The following is an 18,361-nucleotide window of genomic DNA, read 5'->3' on the forward strand; positions in this document are numbered from 1 at the left end:
GGTAAGTAAGGAGATAACTGAGACTTGATCACCTGTCCGTGAGGCTGGAGGAGTTCCAACTCTTCCTCAAGGTAGTGGGGTGGTATACCCGTTTAATGTAGGGTTCCACAGATGCAGTGTGGGATTATTTCAAAGGCAAGATCACATCCGTGTCCAGGCGTCAGTCTGTTCCCACCGTGGTACTGAGCTCTGGAGTTCGCTGGTATACCTGCCTTGTGCTATATCTAGCACTGCAGCAGGGGCAGGGGGTGAGGTGTTCCCACAGCCCTGTTAGGGCCCCAGGACAGGCAGGACCTCCCCAGCTGTGTGTAGAATCACTGAGAGGGACGCTGGGCTTGTTGTCCTATCTAGACTGGTGGTTCCCTACTAGATCAGAGGATTTTCTTTTTTATTTATTTTATTTTTTTATCCCCCTGGCCAGCTAGACAAATTAAATTGTCTTCTTCAGTCTCTGGCTTGCAGCTTGGTGCTCTGTTAAAAGCTGAGACTTGCTACAGGGGGTCTTTGTTATGCAAAAAAACCTCCGACCTGTAGTTGAGTTCTGGAATTCCTTAGCTGGGTTTCTTCTTATGCTGATTTATGTTAAGGGACCCCATCTATGTGCTCCTTGGAGCTGTGCAAAAAGACTTGGTTTTGAGTTTTTAACCAATAATATATATTTCACTCTTTTTTATGTTATGCTTGTGCTCTGATTTGGGGGCTGTCACGCTGACCCCCAGAGAGATAGATCCAGCTTATCAGGGGGGTTATTTCCTTCTCAGCCAATTGGAACTAAATTTTCTCCCTGGACTCTGACTATCCACCTATTTTCTCTCACCCCATGATCCACCTCAGGTAAATATCTGCTTTTTCTTCTACACCAAATTATGGCTACCCGCCACCCCCACTCCCCAGGCTGTGAGCTCAAGGCAGCCAACAGCTCTGAGAACTACGGCGCGGGGTTCGCCTTGTGTCTGGGATTCTGTCCCCTCTCAGGTGTCAGCCTGGAGAAATCTCTGCTCCCGGAAAGGGTGCAAAGAGCTTGTCAGCTGGCTCCCGCGGGTTCACCAAAGCTTTAGAGCATTCTTAGTTTGCTTTGTGAGTGGATATCACACACACAAGAAAGGGGTTCTGGAGAGACCCTAGCACCCTAGTTCTAATTTCAGGACTCCACCTCCCCATTTCCTATACATTACCTCCCAATTTTCTGGCGGCCACAGGAGCTCCTGACAGGTGAGTCCTATCAAGTCGCTAATAATTTAATTTTATGATAGGTGAAGTATATGCCAATAAACCTAGGGTGTTTTTGCTTTGTTTTGTTTTGTGTGGTATTTTAGATGTGTTATAATGGGCCATATATTATTTTTTACTTACAGGGCACGCAGTCTCTGTCACGAGTACTTAATGATGTCTTAGTAGCAAGAATGCAGTCATAGAGGATATATAAAGGAATAGGTATTGTGATGTTTAATATGACTTTTTTAGTGAACTCCATTTGCCTCGTATGCAAATGAAAGTTAGATGGTGACAAAGAAGATTGAAGAAGCATCGATTCATTTGAATCATGGTTCTGAAAGTACTACGGACTACTAAAAGAAAACATAGGTCTTAGAAGAAGTACAGCCAGAATTCTCCTGAGATACAAGGATGGTGATATGTTGTCTCAGATAATCTGGACATTGTTAGAAGAGACCAGTTCCTGGAGAAGGGCATCACTCTTAGTAAAGTAGAGGAGCAGCAAAAAATAGGAATGCTCTCAACAAAACGGATTGACACAGTAGCTGCCACAATGAGTGCAAACATACAAACAGTTGTGAGAATGGTGCAAGACACTACCGTGCTTTTCCTTCTGTTGTACAAAGAACTGATCCAACAACATGTAACAGCGAAAGTTGAATCCCCTATAACTTTCACATGTCACAAACTATTATTATTATTTGGATTTTTGAAAACCCATGAAAAGTATAAAAACTATTGTGAAGTTCACAATGTGCTAGATATGACTCATAGGCATTGCCTGTGGTAGAGGAATGCTACCCTGTCCATGAGAGAAATGACTGAATATCCTGGGTAAAGTCCACTTTCTCTGACTCTATTCCTTAGTCTAAAACTAGAATCTCAGACATGTTAACCCTGTGCCAGGCGCGTTGTGAAAGTTAGTCATTTTTTGCATTTCATCTCTAAAAGTGTCTTGTGTCTATTTATGCACAACCAACAACTTCATGCTTTTGGTTTCTTGGAAATTTGGGGTTATGACCATATAGGACATACCAGCTAATTGTCCTAGTAACATGGTTAGTGCTTCTGTTCTACCTCCTATTTACTGAAGGCCTCAAAGCATGAAAGAAACCATCCACAGCATAACAATTAGTCTTGATCCACCTGGAACAACAGAGGAAGAAGGAAAATCAGGAATTCAGGGAGATTATGGAATCAGTGGTTCATTTGTCACAAGTCCAGATGTATTGGATGGTGTCCATCATTGAATAATTTGGTTAAATATGATATAGAAGAATCCTTGTCAAAAGGTAGAAAATACAGAGCAAAATTTCAGATTCTCGTGAACTCTAGACTTCTTTGAGCCCCGGAGGTTGGATAAGTCATCCACTGAAACTATTGCCTCGAGAAAAACTTTAAACTCCAAACCAGAAATACATCCCTTGAAGTCTTCCTTTTTTTTAAATCATTTTATTGGGGGCTCATATGACTCATCACAATTCATACATACATCCATTGTATCAAGCACATTTGTACATTTGTTGCCCTCATCATTCTCAAAACATTTGCTCTCCACTTAAGCCCTTAGTATCAGCTCCTCATTTTTCCCCTCCCTCCCCACTCCCCCCTTCCTCATGAACTGTTGATAATTTATAAATTCTTATTTTGTCATATCTTACACTGTTCGACGTCTCCGTCCCTTCACCTGCTTTTCTGTTGTCTGTTCCCCAGGTAGGAGGTTATATGTAGATCCTTATAATCGGGTCCCCCTTTCCACCCCACCTTCCCTCCACCCTCCGATATCGCCACTCTCAGCACTGGTCCTGAAGGGATCATCTGTCCTGGATTCCCTGTGTTTCCAGTTCCTATCTGTACCAGTGCACATCCTCTGGTCCAGCCAGATTCGTAAGGTAGAATTGGGATCATGATAGTGGGGGGGAGGAAGCATTTAAGAACTAGAGGAAAGTTGTATGTTTCATTGTTGCTACACACTGCATTTATTTATAAGTTTAGTATTAAGGCAGCAGATGGACATTGGGCCTCCACCCAAGTACTTCCTCAATGCAAGCACACTTTGTTCTATTAAATTGGCATTCTATGATGCACACCTTCCCGACACGATCACTGAAGACAAATGGGTGCATAAGCAAATGTGGCGAAGAAAGCTGATGGTACCCAGCTATCAAAAGATATAGCATCTGGGGTCTTAAAGGCTTGAAGGTAAACAAGCGGCCATCTAGCTCAGAAGCAACAAAGCCCACATGGAATAAACACACCAGCTATGTGACCACGAGGTGTCGAAGGGATGAGGTATCAGGCATCAAAAAACAAAAAAATCATATCGTTGTGAATGAGGGGGAGTGCAGAGTGGAGACCCAAAGCCCGTCTGTAGGCAACTGGACATCCCCTTACAGAAGGGTCGCGGGGAGGAGACAAACCTTGAAGTCTTCTGAAAACCAAACACTAGGGTAGCTAGCTTATCTAGTCAAATAATGTCTGTCTGGAGCAGTGTTAAGCTCTTTGAAGAACCGTCTCTGTGAGATCACATTGACCACATCAGGAGGACAGATGACCTGGGAACCTTTGGAAGCAGAGAATGTATGTTAATATGGAACAACCAACTGAGAATAGTAGGATAAGAATGCTTACTCTCAGAACACCATCACTGTCACAAAATAGTGCATGTAAAAGCTGTTGGGTTGATGTTTATTTTGCTGTGCATATTCTCAACAACCACAAAACATGTAACATTCTGTAAAATAAATAAAGGGTGATGGTTCCACAAAAGTCAGTCTGGTTATGAAGAAAGTCTCAGGCACATTCAGAAAATCCTGAGGGGAAGAATTCATTCTCACAAACACAAACCTAGCTATAAATGCCACCTATAAATATTTATCATCTAGGAACGTTATTGGCTTGGATTGTTTATAAGCAGATGACAGACCAGAGTAGAAATGTTGCTTGTTAGTATGTCTTGAGGGGACCATGCAGAAAATGCCCACAGTGCCTTAGTAAAAATCACTGCCCACCTAGTTACAATGACAGAAAATACAGGTTTCCCCCACTACCTGAAATAAGGCATTCCTATGAAATTTTTTGTCAACCGAAATGGTGTCAAAGTGAAGAAGCAATCGCCATTCATTCATAGGAGAAACGTTTTGGAGCCCTCCTAGACACCCCCCCCCCAAAAAAAAAAAGTCACCTACCACAGCCTCACACATAAAACCTCAAACACACCAACACAACTGCTGGCAGACCCAGTTCAGTGCTGTGGCAGCATGAAGCCGAAACACTGCCCTGCTGAGTGCAGTTCCCGGGGGCTAGGACTCCTGGCTTCTTCTTCTTCTTTTTTTTTTGTGCTGATAATGAAATTTATTTATTTATTTATTTTAATAGTTTTATTAGGGGCTCATACAACTCATCACAATCTATACATATATCAATCCTGCCTCCTGTAACAGTTTGCTGCAAAGTAAATGTTGGGCATTAGTTTGACGTGTCCCCTTCCCGCCCCCCTTAGAACCAAAATCCTGTTAGGACTCTTACTCATTAGCGCCAACAGGTGCCAGTGTGGGGTTTTTTGTTGTTGTGTTGTTTTTTCAGAAAAGTGAATGGTGTCAAGTGACATCAAGTGAACTTTCGGAAAGCGGAGGGCACCTGTACTTGGCTTTGTAGACAGAATTCCCCACATTCCTTGGGTGAGTCAGGACTCTGGTGGCTTGTGTTTTAGATCAGTCTGCTTTGTTTGCTCACTGAACAGCCAAGCATTCCCTTGGAAACCCCAGGCCCTTCTCTCCAGCTGAGACTGTTTATTTGTATCAGTAGGGTGGCGGGGCCCTCTGCTAACACCTGCTCACTTTTTGGTTTTTGTTTTAATTTTGTTCTCGGTTGAGAAGCATATGCAGATCAGTGGATTTTCTCTGACTTGCCTAGGGCAATAGGTCTGAGTTAAGGGAAACATGCTTTTGGGGGCAGGGGGTTGTTTGGGTTTTTTTTGCTGGTTTTTTAAAAATGTACTGTTTTGTTTTGTGTGTTCCTTTTTTTTTATTGGCATGTCCTCAGAAGAAAAAGAGCCAGAGGAGTTTTCTAGAAGCTAAGGAAAAAGGCTGAAAGCAGCCAAAACAGTTGCCACACTAGAGTCTTCTGGCTGGAGGCACAGCAGAGCAGAGAACTGTGGGGTCCTAAGAACTATCATCTAGACCAGTGGTTCTCAACCTTCCTAATGCAGCGACCCTTTAATGCAGTTCATGTGTGGTGAACCCCAACCATAAAATTATTTTCGTTGCTACTTCATCACTGTCATTTTGCTACTGTTATGAATCGGGTAACCCCTGTGAAAGGGTCGTTCGACCCCCAAAGGGGTCACGACCCACAGGTTGAGAACCGCTGCTCTACACCCCCTTCCCTGGGTGAAGTGGACCACTTACTCACATCGCCCTGGCAAGGCTGCAGCACAGCCAGGACAATTGATTGTGTTGGTGACGTGTTGCCTGGTATCATTTAAGGCTTCTGGGTTGCAAATGACAGAAACCCAACTCACATTAATGTAAGAACAAATTAAATTTGTAAATTAATAAATTCCATTGGCTCAAATACCGAAAGAAAAAGAAGGGTGGGGGGGGGGCTGTTGATCTTTAGACATGTGCCCGTGTCAAGTCCTCCAGAGGTAGACATCTTCTTTTCTTCCCTTTTCTCTCTTCTCTGCTTTCAACTCTTTGGCTGCATGTTCGGGAGGCTTTCTTTGCACAGGAGAAAAGATGGCCCCAATCTTTCCTGGCTCATCTGGTCTTTGTGGCTCACCATCTCAAACAGAAAGAGACTTCCTCCCCACATCTATTGGTTATCACCGGAAAAGAATCTTGACTGGCCTTGCTGGATGGCCTCTGGGGATGTCATAGGGTGACTGGCCAGGGTGGGTCACATGTTCACCACTCTGATGGCTGAAATAAGGCCCTTCAATCGTCTCAGTAGCACCACATGAAAGGAGCAGGAGGAAGTTCTGGAAAGAAGGGAACACAGGACAGCCACAGAACTAGAGGCGGTCTTCTACACTTGTAAATTATCCATGTGTAGTAAATAAGAAATTGTCTTCAGAACACTAAGCGAATCTGAGGCTGGCCTATGACTCATGGGCTGTCTCTAGGTATTTCTTTATTTCTGTTTCATTGCCTGCTCATCTTTCCTTCCTCCCACTGAGTTAGGAACTCAAGTAATGGAAGTCAATATGGCCCTATCCCAAGTCTCAATATATTCACGGTCTAGCTCAGAACAGCAGCACATAAACAGTATTCAATCAGATAATGGCAGTAGGTGCTCAGGATGCTGGCAATTTATTCTGCCATGCATCTAGCAGGATGGGGGTAAGGGTGGGGGTGGGGGTAGAGTTCATCTTTCTATGCTACTCTGAAAATTCAGTCAGGCAAAACTTAACTGCCAATGCTAATCTCCCAGCCCCACAGAAGGCTGCTCTAATTCGTATGAAATGACCATCGTTTTCGGTATAATCCACATGTTTTTCCACCTAAAAGTATGAGGCTAGCAAATATTTGGCTTCCAGGAGGAATCTGATACCATGGTGAGAGAACATAGTGAGAAAGGAATAAACTTTTAATTAATGTATTCATGGAAAATTAATCAGCAGATTCCACAGCCAAGAAGGAGTCATTGGATAGAACACACACAAAGTATTTTAAGTGCCATATTAAAGACTGAAGAGCGCTGGTGGGGTAGGGGTTATGTGTTGGGCTGCCATTTGAATAGTCAACAGTTCAAAACCACTCCACAACAGAAAGACTGGGTTTTCTACTCCTGTGAACCACTGAAGTCTCAGAAACCCACGGGGGCGGGGGGTGGAGGGGTTGTGATGAGTCAGCAGTGACTGATGGCAGTGAGTTTGGTTTGGTTTGTGGATGAAAGACTAAGATGCCCTGAGGGTCCGGTGTTTGAGTGCTGGGCGGCTAACTGAAAGATTGTGCATTTGAACCCACCAACCACACTGCAGGAGAAAGACTCGACGGGGGTTGATTATTTTCGCGGTATGAGGGCGTGGGGTGGTAATGTGCTTCAGGGTAGTGTTTTCCTGGCTGGTCTCCATAACAGTCGTTATGAAAACAGATGTTTCAGACTTCTGTTCTGTGACCTCTGGATTTGGACTGCCGGTCTTTTGATTAGTAGATAAACACAATCCCCAAACCAGGCCTCCTATAGAAAATCAAGGGCAAATTCAGACCACCAGTGAGCACTGCCATCAAGCAGTCTTGGGAAAATGAGCATCGTTCAGATCTGAGGCCTTGCGGTCATCCCAGCTACTGAAAGTGTCATTCACAGGAGGATACAGGAAATGTTCTGAGGAGAGCTGCTACTAATCCAGCTCAGACTTTACTCCTCTTCCCCCAAGCTCAATCAATACCCCATTCCCACAGGATGAGTTACCGGTAAATACCCCAGCCCTCTCACGTTGACTTTGTCTGTAAATATCGGTCATGTTGGCACTACGTTTTACTTTTCCCTTCCACTCCAGTCAGAGCACATGCAGGATCTGAGGACATATTTGTAGAACGAATGCATGCATGCTATTTCTAGAATCCAGACAAGGAGACAAAGGTTTTCATTTGCTTTTTTAAGGCAGGAAATGTTTATATTGATATATAGGATAGTAACCAAATGAGAGGGATTAGTTTCCATAGAAAAACAGTAACAATAAAAGACTTCTTTGAATCCAGAGAAGGTTGATGATTTCAAAGAAACTGAAGTTTAACCCAACAACTATCATCCAAACCAAAAGGTGTGGAGGGCAGTCTACAGAAAACAGGAACCCTCGTGGCCAGGGCACTTACATTGGGTAGAGTAATTGAGATTTGCTGGTGGATTCGGTGTGGAATAAATAGAACAGATTGAGTCAAGGAGGCTCCCAAGTCACTGAGGTGGATCACCTGGAGGGATAGAATCATCATTTGTATGTCCTTAGTGCTTCAGTGACATGCGTGCAGATGTCATGACAAACTCTATGCTGTCAACAGTCAAAATAAGCACCTGGATGAGCTATGGTTCCTGGGCTTTGCAAGTGCTTTGCAACCAGTGATTAGCCTAAAGGTTGACCACTCTGACCCAGCCAGCAGCACTGTGGAAGAAAGGTGTGATCTGCTTCCATAAGGATTATTCTGATTAGGTGCCGTCCAATCAGTTCTGATCCTGTGCCCAACAGAAGAAACACTTCCCAGTCCTGCCCCAACCTCACAATGGTGTCTGTGCTTGAGCCCCCTGTTGCATCCACTGTGGTAGTCCTTGGCCTTGAGGGCCTTCCTCTTATTTGCTGCCTCTCTATTTTACCAAGCATGATGTCTTTCTTTGGGGACTGGTCTCTCCTGACAGTATGTTCAAAGTATGTAAGACAACATCTCACCATCCTAGCCTCTAAGAAGCGATCTGGTCATCCTTCTTCCAAGACAGATGGGTTTGTCTTTTTGGCAGTCCATAGTACTCTCAATATTTTTTGCTAGCACCACAATTCAAATGCATCAATTCTTCTTGGGTCTTCCTTATTTTATAAAGATGACAGCAAGGAAAAAAAAACTTGCAGAGAAGTTAACTCTCAAAATCTATTCACTGGCAACAAGGTAAAAACAAACATTACTAGATGAAGGAGAGAGAGAAACTCATTGTTCTGTCTATTCTTCAATTGCCTAAAAGTGTGTGTCTACTTTCTGAGCAGAGGTGTTCACAGATAGAGGGGTGTGTTTAAAAAATTGTTAGCTTTCCTTCAATTGAGCTTCATTTTACTAAGGAGTTAGAAAGTTAAGCCATTGTTCCTTTTTTCAAAAGTCAGTGTGTAAAACTACAGGGGCTCAATTCCCTGAGCCTGAGTCCCAGGAGTGCGCTTTGTTGACTGTGGAATCACCAGGAAGATTTTTAATCCTCTTAAGCCTCAGTGCTCACATCTCACAAATGAGCCTCTGAGACATCATCCAAAGGCGAGTGTCATTAAATACTAACAGCTTCCACTTAAGCAGACATTTAGTTAAACAAATATTTGGCCTGGTCCATATTATAATTCATACCCTGTTTTATGTTCCCCCTGGCTATTAACACTTGATGGTGTTTCCTTAGCCGTGGTTTATGTAAGCAGAGGTCAAGCCAGTTCTAGCTCAATTATTTGGTCATATTCTGAAATTAATGAAGTGCTTATGTGTGTCTTTACAGACACCAATTTGCTTTACTTGGCCACCCACCTCCCCTCAGAGTCACAAATGAGTGGATTTGATGACCGCATGGATCAGGCAAGACTGTGGAAACCCATCACCACAACTGAGAATGTCATTCAAAGCTCAAGCTACTGTTAGTACTGTCATAGGTTCTTCAAAGCAAAGATGAGCCTTCCATCCCTTTGTGAGGATGGCAGGCAATCGGTACAGACATCAATGGCTATGTCAAAGAAATGGAACGCAGGGTACTAAGTAACTGTGGCTAGACATGTGCCACAAGGCATTCAGCACTCAATTGAGTAAGAGCTCATTGCCATAGTCTCCAAGAGTTTCCACATCTTAAATTACTAGAGCTTCCTCACTGAAGGTGCAGAAATAAGTTGGCTATCAATTGCAAGAGTGCCTGGGGTTTTAACAGCTTATATTCAAACAAGCAGCCATCTAAGGGAGGAGCCAACTAAGTCCACATCAAAGAATCACACCAGCCTATGTGATCCAAAGATGACAAAAACAAAATCCAAATATGAGGAAAGGAAATGTAGCAGAACTTAAATTGTAAACGCCCACTTTGTAGGCTTTGGAGGCTTTGGAGGCTTCTGGCTATGGAGGACAGTGGGAGCCCAAATTCCGTCTGCAGAATACCAATCAGATTAAGCCTTCAGCAGGTATGACCCTCTGGCCATAGTTTAGGGACGCAAACAGCTTTGCTATCAGACAGAGATGACTGTAAATCTGATTACAGTGGCTGGAACTACGCTATAATGTGATACCTGGTCAGTTGACCACCCTTAATTCAATATTGCTGGTGGTCTTTGAAATTTTTGTTCATCTTTATTTTTTTTCTTTCTGTGTTGTTTGTTTTGTTTTTGTTGTTGTTTTTTTTTAATTGGTTCTGTGAGGTTCCCCAGTTTATAAAGCACAAAAGGAGTGGATGTATGGAGATAATAACTGATACCATGGTTTATTGAGGATGGTAGGGGGAGTTGGGAGCAAATGATGAATGCTGTAGTGGGGAGGGTGCACTAGAACCAATTGTGATGAAGTATATTCAACTCTTTTAAAAAGTGGAAATGCATGATAGGCGAATTTTATATCAATAAAACCAAATTATTTGAGTTCCCTTGGCCAGCTCTCAGAATCTTTATTTCCTCAAATATAAAACAAAAATTAAGGAGCCCTGGTGGCTCAGTGGCTATGCACTCAACTGCTATCCGAAAGGTGGATGGTTTGAACCCACCAGCCACTCGGTGGTGGAAAACGTGGCAATCTGCTACATTGGAAAGCGAGCCTGTGTAGCAGTTCCACTCTGCCCTCTGGGGTCTCTATGAATCAGATTTCCTGGATGGCACACAACAATTCAAGAAGCTGTACTTCCAGACTTCTAAGAGCTCTCTCTTCAGAATTCCACAATCCCTGAGTTTCCTATCTGAAAACTATTCCTTCCATTTGATTTAGGATTGGATCAAATAGTTCATCCCACCAATTCCAACTCCTGGTGACCGATACGACAGAGCAGATCTGCCCCATGGGGTTCCCAAGACTGCCATCTTCACAAAAGCAGACCTGGCTCCCACTGAGAAGGATGGTAGGTTCTAACTGCCAACCTTTCCATTTGAAGCTGGGCACTGTAACCACTGCACCTGCACCAGGACTCCACTTTGAACCTATAGTCATAAATTATATTCAATTCTCAACTTTGAAATCAAATCTGGGTAGACTTTAAGTAGATGCTGCTTATCTTACACAAATTATACCTTCATAGAGTCATTTATTTTAGAATCTCTATGTGTGAAATATGTTTGTATGAAACACTTATTTTAGCATCTTAAAATTTAGTATTCAAGGATTATTGCCTTTAAATATATTTGAAAATGTAAAAACATGTAAGTAATTTCTAAGAATAAGTAGGGCTGGCACAATCTGAAGAGTGAGTCCACATATGTATGTTCCTGAAAGGCATGCATCGCTCAGGAGCTCCGGGAGCTCAGGTCAGCAGACTAGGGTTGGGGATCAAGTTCACAGACTCAGACCTCATCCCAGCACATGATGTGATTCAAACCTGAGACCTTTCTATAATTACAATATGTAATCTCACATCAGACTGGGGGAAAAAAATTTTTTTTTATGATGAACTTGTTTGTCACTAACACGGACATTTCAATTTTATTTTTCCTCCTTTTTTTTTTAAGGAATCTGAAGGAATTTGTTTAAAAGAAATATTTATATATATATGCATATATATACACACGCATAGATATCACAGCCCAAGAAATGAAATCAACAACACCTCCATTTTTTTATACCTCTCCCCACTCCCTGTTCCCACCCCATCCCTGGCTTCCTCATCGTCATCAAAGTCTTATCTAGTGGTGTATGAATGACATTTCTTCTCTTTGTGTTTCCTTATAACAATGGCGACATTAGATATTTATCTTTGTGAGATTGACTGAGTTTGATAAATATAATGTTCCCTAGTTTTGTCCATGTCTGTTTTAAGAGAGTTACCACTGCTTTTTTATTGATGCATAAAATTCCGTAGTATGAATGTACCAGAACTTGTTTATCCATTCCTTTATAGTTGGGGTTTTTGGTCATTTCCATGCTTTTTCTATTGTGGAAATTTCTTCAATAAACAAAGGGGTACATATGTCTGTTCATGTTATATTCTTAATTTCTTTAAGGTATATACCCGATGGAGAGATTGTTGGCTCATAAAGTACTTGTATTTGCATTTATTTAAGGAAATTTCATGCTGACTTCCAAATGGTTGTACAATTCTATAGTTCCACCAGCAATGTAAATGTGTTCCTATGTCTCCACAGCCTCCCCAGTACTTGTTATTTTCTGTTTTATTGAATTTTACCAAAAGTATCAGTGTGAGGTGCCATCTCATTGTTGTTTAAATTTGTTGTTTAAATCTTATTGCTAATGATCACGAACCTTCCTTCACATGGATTTTGGCTGCTTGTATGTCATCTTTGGAAATTGTCTATTCATGCCTTGTGCCCCCTTTTTAATCGGATTATTGGTATTTTTTGTGTGAAGATGTTGTAGTTTTCTATAGATTTAGGAGATTAGCCCTTTATATGATCTATTATTACTGAATACTTTTTTCTTAATCTGTAGCTTCTCTGTTGACTCTTTCGATGAAATCTTTTGTTGTGCATAGCATATTTTCAGTAGGCCTCCGGTTTTGTTTAGTCTTCAATAGTGTGGATTTTTTCCATTATATTCGGTACTGTGTTTATACCTTGTATTAGGTCCTTAAGTTTGTCCCTATTCTTCCATTGATAGTCTCAATAATTGTGTGGTTTATATGTAGGTCTTTGATCCATCTTGAGTTTGTTTTTTTACATGGCGTGAGGTGTGGGTCTTGTTTCATTCTTCTTCAGGTGAAGATCCAGATTTTCCAGCACCATTTGTTGACAAGGCTCACTCATGCCCACTTAATGTGTTTTAGCTCTTTACCAAAAACAAGGTGTCCATAGGTACTTGGTTGTAGTTCTGGAACCTCAATCCTACTTCATTGATCTTTATATGAATTGTTGTACCGGTACTAAGCTGTTTTTATTACTGTGACTATGAAGTAGGTTTTAAGGTCTGGGAGTGAAAGGCCTCCTACTTTGTTTTTATATTTTAACAGTGTTTTATTCATCCTAGATTTCTTTCCATTCTGTATAAAGTTGGTAATCAATTAGGTTTTCCGTTTCTTTGAAGATTGTGGTGGGATTTGGCTCAGAATTGCATTGACATTGTAAAGTAATTTTGGTTATACTGGCATATTCACAATATTTAGTCTGCCTATCCAGGAACATGGTTGTTCCATTTGTGTAAGTTCCTTTCCATTTCTTGGATGATATTTCTATTTTTCTTTGTATGAGTCTTCTGTTTCTCTGGTAAGATTCATTGCTAAATATTTTCCCTTTTGTGTAATTATTGTAAATGCCTTGTGCCCACTTTTTAATCGGATTATTGGTATTTTTAATACCAATTAGATATTGATATTTAATACCAAAAAGATATTGTTATCTTTTTTTGGTATCATCATAATTAATATACAAGAATCCAACTAATTTCTGTATGTTGGTCTTATAACCTGCTATGCTGCCAAATTTTTCAGTCAGTTCAAGTAATTATTTAACTGAATCTATAGGGCTTTCTATATATAGGACTATGTCATCTGCAAATAAAGAGATACTTATTTCTTCAGAAATAATTTTACATGGAAAACATTTAAGAATAGACAAAATATGCAATTTCTTGGTCTTTGATTAACATGATTGGAGCCTTTGGGGCACAATGATTAAAGTGCATGGTGGCTAACTTAGCAGTCTCACCATCCACTCTGTAGGAGAAAGACGTGGCAGTCTGCTTCCATAAGCATCTATAGATAGTCCTGGAAACCCAACGGCCCAGTTCTGCTCCATCCTACCTATAGATTTGCTGTGAGTATGTATCAAGTCAACAGAAATGGGTTTGGGTTGTTTGTTTAGTTTTTTGGTTTAGTGGTTCTTTGAAGGGGTCATAAAACCCTCTAGGATCTTAGTAAAGTATTAATAAAACCAATTAAAGTATGCCTCAAGCCTACCCCATGTGATTGATTTCAAAGTACGTCAACCAGGCTCTCTCTGGGGACAAGGTAACCTCATTATCAACAAGCTTGTATTCTAAGTACAAGTAACCCAGTGGTACCTTAGGCTCACAGCACTGTACTGGGGATAAGACGGCTGCCTTCCCCACACAACCCTCTGTCTGGGTCTGAGGTTTCATAAAAAGAATAATGTGGAGAAGGAGGAGTAAAGAGGTAAGTGGGCGAAGAGGTAGGGAGAAAATGGGAAGAGGAAAAACAGTGGCTATGGCAGCAGTCCACTCTTAGTCAAACAAAGAATTTCTAAGAATACAGCACTACCTGTGTACGTGACTAATTGGCTTGCAAATCACCTCCTCCGTTTGCTTGTTCTACAATAGCGATCATTCAGTGTTGCTGATGACAGACAGCCCTGGAGAAAATTGCATCTTATTAGCCAGTTTTGCACATGGCTTTTATGTATAGAAGGATTCAGAGAGAAAGATCTTAATCTCTGGTTCTCCGACCTGGACAGGTAGACATGAGACTGGCTTATGACGTCTTTCAAGAGATGATGTTCCAGACTATTTGGTCTCTGAAGAAAAATGAAAGAGAAAAAAGCAAGAACATTCTAAAGCCTAAATCCAAACCATAATTTTATTAGCAGAGTACCAATAAACAAATCATCTGCTGGATTCTGTACCGCGGCGATTTTTTTATCTGGGTAACTTTGTGTTAGAGCAACAGCTACTGATATTTTTCTTACTAAAATATAGTGAGAGTAAGGCCTTTGAAGAGATGCACTGACACAGTGGTTGCAACAATGGACTAAGTGCTTATATCTGCTAAGCACATTCTCTACGTAATTCCCATTCCCCAAGATAGTTCTGCAGGATGAATTTTATGAGTTCCATGTTCTCATGAAGGAAACAGGAATAAAACAGCAATCGATTCCGGTTCCAACAGCAAGTCAAAAGAGAAATTGAAATGTGAACCCAAATCTTCCCTATATGAGGCCTTTTACTCATCTCTAGCTCCTATCTATTTACATGTGTGATATTTCTATGTACATACCCATGTGCATGGATCATTACTATACTTGGATCTGTACTTCTTGTCTTGTAAGAAATATTGTTCTCATTAATTGCATCCTACCAGCTGATTTTGAGTGAATTCCAACTTATGGTGACCTCATAAAAAAAAACAGAATTGTATAGTCCTGTATCACCGTCATGATGCTCGCTTGAGTCTATTGTGCAGCTACTGCAGATTCTGAGTTCCTCCTTATCTAAGGGCTTCTTCTTCCAGCAGCATGTGGGAAATATTCTGTTGTGATCTGTAAGGTTTTCATTGGTTAATTTTCAGAAATAGATGCCCAGGTCTTTCTTTCTAGTCTCTCTTAGTCTGGAAGTTCCAACCTAAGAAATGAAGATCTGAAATTATCATATACGTCATTGTCTTCAGCGTATGCTTATATACGAGAACAAATCCCAGGTTGGCTAGAGAACAAATCCCATGACACTCCAATATGTATAAGAAAGAGCTGTATATCCAAAAGTAATTATATATCAAGAAGGCAACTCAGCCCAGTCCAACTCAAGTCCAGAAGTCTGATACTAATCCATAAGTCCTTCTTCAGACTCATGCAGCCACATGCAATGATGCAAACTGATGGAAGATCACAGGCCGGTGGGTGCAGGGTCATGTGGATCCAAGGTCGGTGGAAACATGGCAGGGCACCAGCCACTCTCAAGGTGACCACCAGAATCCCAGCAAGCAGGAAGGCAGAGAGCAAAGGAGGCTTCCAGAGTCCTCCTTATCAGAAAGCCACACCCCCAAGGAAGCACTATCAGGCTGTGACTCAATTGCCGAGTTGAATTCCACCCCTCCACTTTCATAAGTCTTCATGTTGATATAAAAATCATCACACTATCACATTTGTCATTTTCCTTCTCTGCAAACTAATGCTCAGCATGTTAGATTTTCTCTGGGACCAATTTCCCACTACATTATGAAGAATGAAAATTTGCCTACAAAAATCACATCAGAAACTGTTAATTAAATCTTTGTAAGGCAATACTTGCGCTAATGTGGAGTCCGGTGTCCATATGTCCCTAGAGTTGTGTAGTCATTATTATTGTTTAATACAATAATAGGGATTTTCTTTGATGCTTTTCCAATGTCAATCCATCTCCTTGAAGTCTGTGTTAGACCAGATTGACTAAAGAAAAAAATCCAGGGACATTCATATGTGTGTAAGAGAGAGCTTCATATCAAAGAGCAATTATAAATTGAGAAAACATCCCTGCCACGTCCAGATCAAGCCCATATGCACAATATTAGCCCATTTGTCCTCTCAGACTCTTGCAGCATATGCAATGATGCTGAATGCAGGAAGATCACAGGCCAGCGGGTGGAAAGTCTTACAGAAGCATCTCAGCACTGGTGCGGGTCTCCCCGTGGCTCCTCCAGCTCTCTGAGTGCCTCAATGGCAGGAAAGGGAAGCAGAGAGAGAACGTGGCCCACCTCCAGTGGGAAAGAGAGGAGGGTCCCAGAATCCTTATGAGAAGGCCACACCCTCCAGGAGGCATCATCAGGCTGTGACCTGATTGACAGACTAGACTCCACCCCTGTACTCATTTATCAAGTAATGATGGAACTACCACAGATCCTTCCTCTTTTTCACTATCCTGCTACTTTACCAAACATAATGTCCTTCTCCAGGGACTTGGCTCTCCGGGCATTGTATCCAAAGCATGTAAAACAAAGGCTTGCCATCCTTGCCTTTAAGGAGCACCCTGACCATACTTCTTCCAACACAGACTTGTTTATCTCTTTGGAAGTCCCTAGTACTTTCAATATTTCTATTCCAGCAGCACAATTCAAATGCAGCAATTCTTCTTCAGTCTTCCTTATTCAATGTCCAACTCTCACATGCAAATGAAGCAATAGAAAATAGTATGGCTTGGGTCAGGGGCACCTTAGTCCACAAAATAACAAGATTCCATTTCATCACTCTAAAGAGATCTTGTGCAGCAATGGGTCATTTCACATCTTTACTGCTGCTTCTATAATTCTTTAAAGAGTATAAAGCCTCATCTTTCTTCCATGGAACAACTGGTGATTGCAAACTGCTGACATTGTGATTAGCCGCCCAGCACGTAAACCACTGCACTACCAGGTTCCTCCCACAGAAGACACCACTAACAGCAACAACCCCAAAAAAAAAACAAACTATAAATAGCATTTAATTTTTATTTCACATGGTTATTTACACTTTGTATATTTCAGGGAAGAGGAACTTTTGTATCAGGATAACTCAAACTTACCGCCATCGAGTGGATTCTGATTAATAATGAATGACCCTATAGGACAGAGAAGAAGTGCCCGGTGGGTTTCTGATACTGTCACTGTGGCTGATGGTTTTGAACTGCTGATTTTGCACAGTTAGAAGCCCAACACATAACCCACTATGCCACCAGGGGTCTTTGTATTAGGATAGACATGGTTAATATATGGTACAAACTGATCAGTGCTTCCCAGCAAACTGCCTCAAACTTGAAGATATAAAACAACAATTTTATGATGTTCACAGGTTCTGTGGTTTAGGAACATAGCACAGTGGGAGTGTCTTGGATCTGCCCCATAAGGCCTGGGGCCTCCTTGGTAACACTCAAATGACTTGAGGCTAGACTCATTTGGGGCCATCTTTACTGACACATTTGTTGTCTCCTTTGGATGATTCCGATTGGCACGGACTCTCATCAATTACACTTACATGTGACCTCTCTATGGCACTTGGGCTGTATGCAGAAACTAAGTGTTCTAAGAGAGATGGATAGATGCCTCATGGCATTTTCAGACCTATTGTTGACACTCACGGAACATCATTTCTACCACTAGATGGAAGAGGAAACAGACACCCACTTCTTAGTGGGAGAGTCGCAAGCTCTCACCAAGAAGAGCATTTTGATTGCCTCATACTGTCTGCGACACATTAGCTTATAACAACGGGGGTTTATTTTTTGCTCAAAGTCTGCTGTGGATCCTACAGCAGCTGGCCTCCTGTATTGACAATCCAAGCTGTTGCTTCCAGCTTAGCTTCTCTAGATCCACTCATGATTCTGCAGCCACTGTTTCTAGGGAAGAGCGAACATAGAAAAGCATGCGCTGGCTCTTCGATCGCACCCCAGGGAGACGGATGGTCACTTCTGCTCAGATTTCACAATGCAATGCAAATCAGAGACCAAGCCTAAATCCATCAGAGTCAGTGAGTTAGTTAGTTTATTGTGCCAACCTGGCTGATAAACACATGTGGGATTAATTGAAGGGCAGAGGGATAAATGGCTCCGTGAACCTTGCCTTTCTAGTTCTTGGGTCTCTTGCTTTGTGGTGG

General features: G+C 41.7%; 1 protein-coding gene across 3 annotated transcripts in view; it reads left to right on the forward strand.

The window, feature by feature from the left end:
• Window positions 1-18,361, forward strand: part of PRLR (prolactin receptor) — a 247,572-nt gene that overhangs the window by 110,010 nt on the left and 119,201 nt on the right. The window contains exon 2 of one of the 3 annotated variants that reach the window (XM_045285373.1): window positions 10,854-10,983. The exons of the other annotated variants lie outside the window; for them this stretch is intronic. The gene's annotated coding sequence lies outside the window, so the exon portion shown is untranslated. The remainder of the gene's footprint in view (window positions 1-10,853; window positions 10,984-18,361) is intronic. 3 annotated transcript variants of the gene reach the window in all.

Source organism: Echinops telfairi, unplaced genomic scaffold, assembly GCF_000313985.2.
Source record: "Echinops telfairi isolate 266 unplaced genomic scaffold, ASM31398v2 ScPeMD7_7469;HRSCAF=8507_1, whole genome shotgun sequence".
Classification (NCBI taxonomy): domain Eukaryota; kingdom Metazoa; phylum Chordata; class Mammalia; order Afrosoricida; family Tenrecidae; genus Echinops; species Echinops telfairi.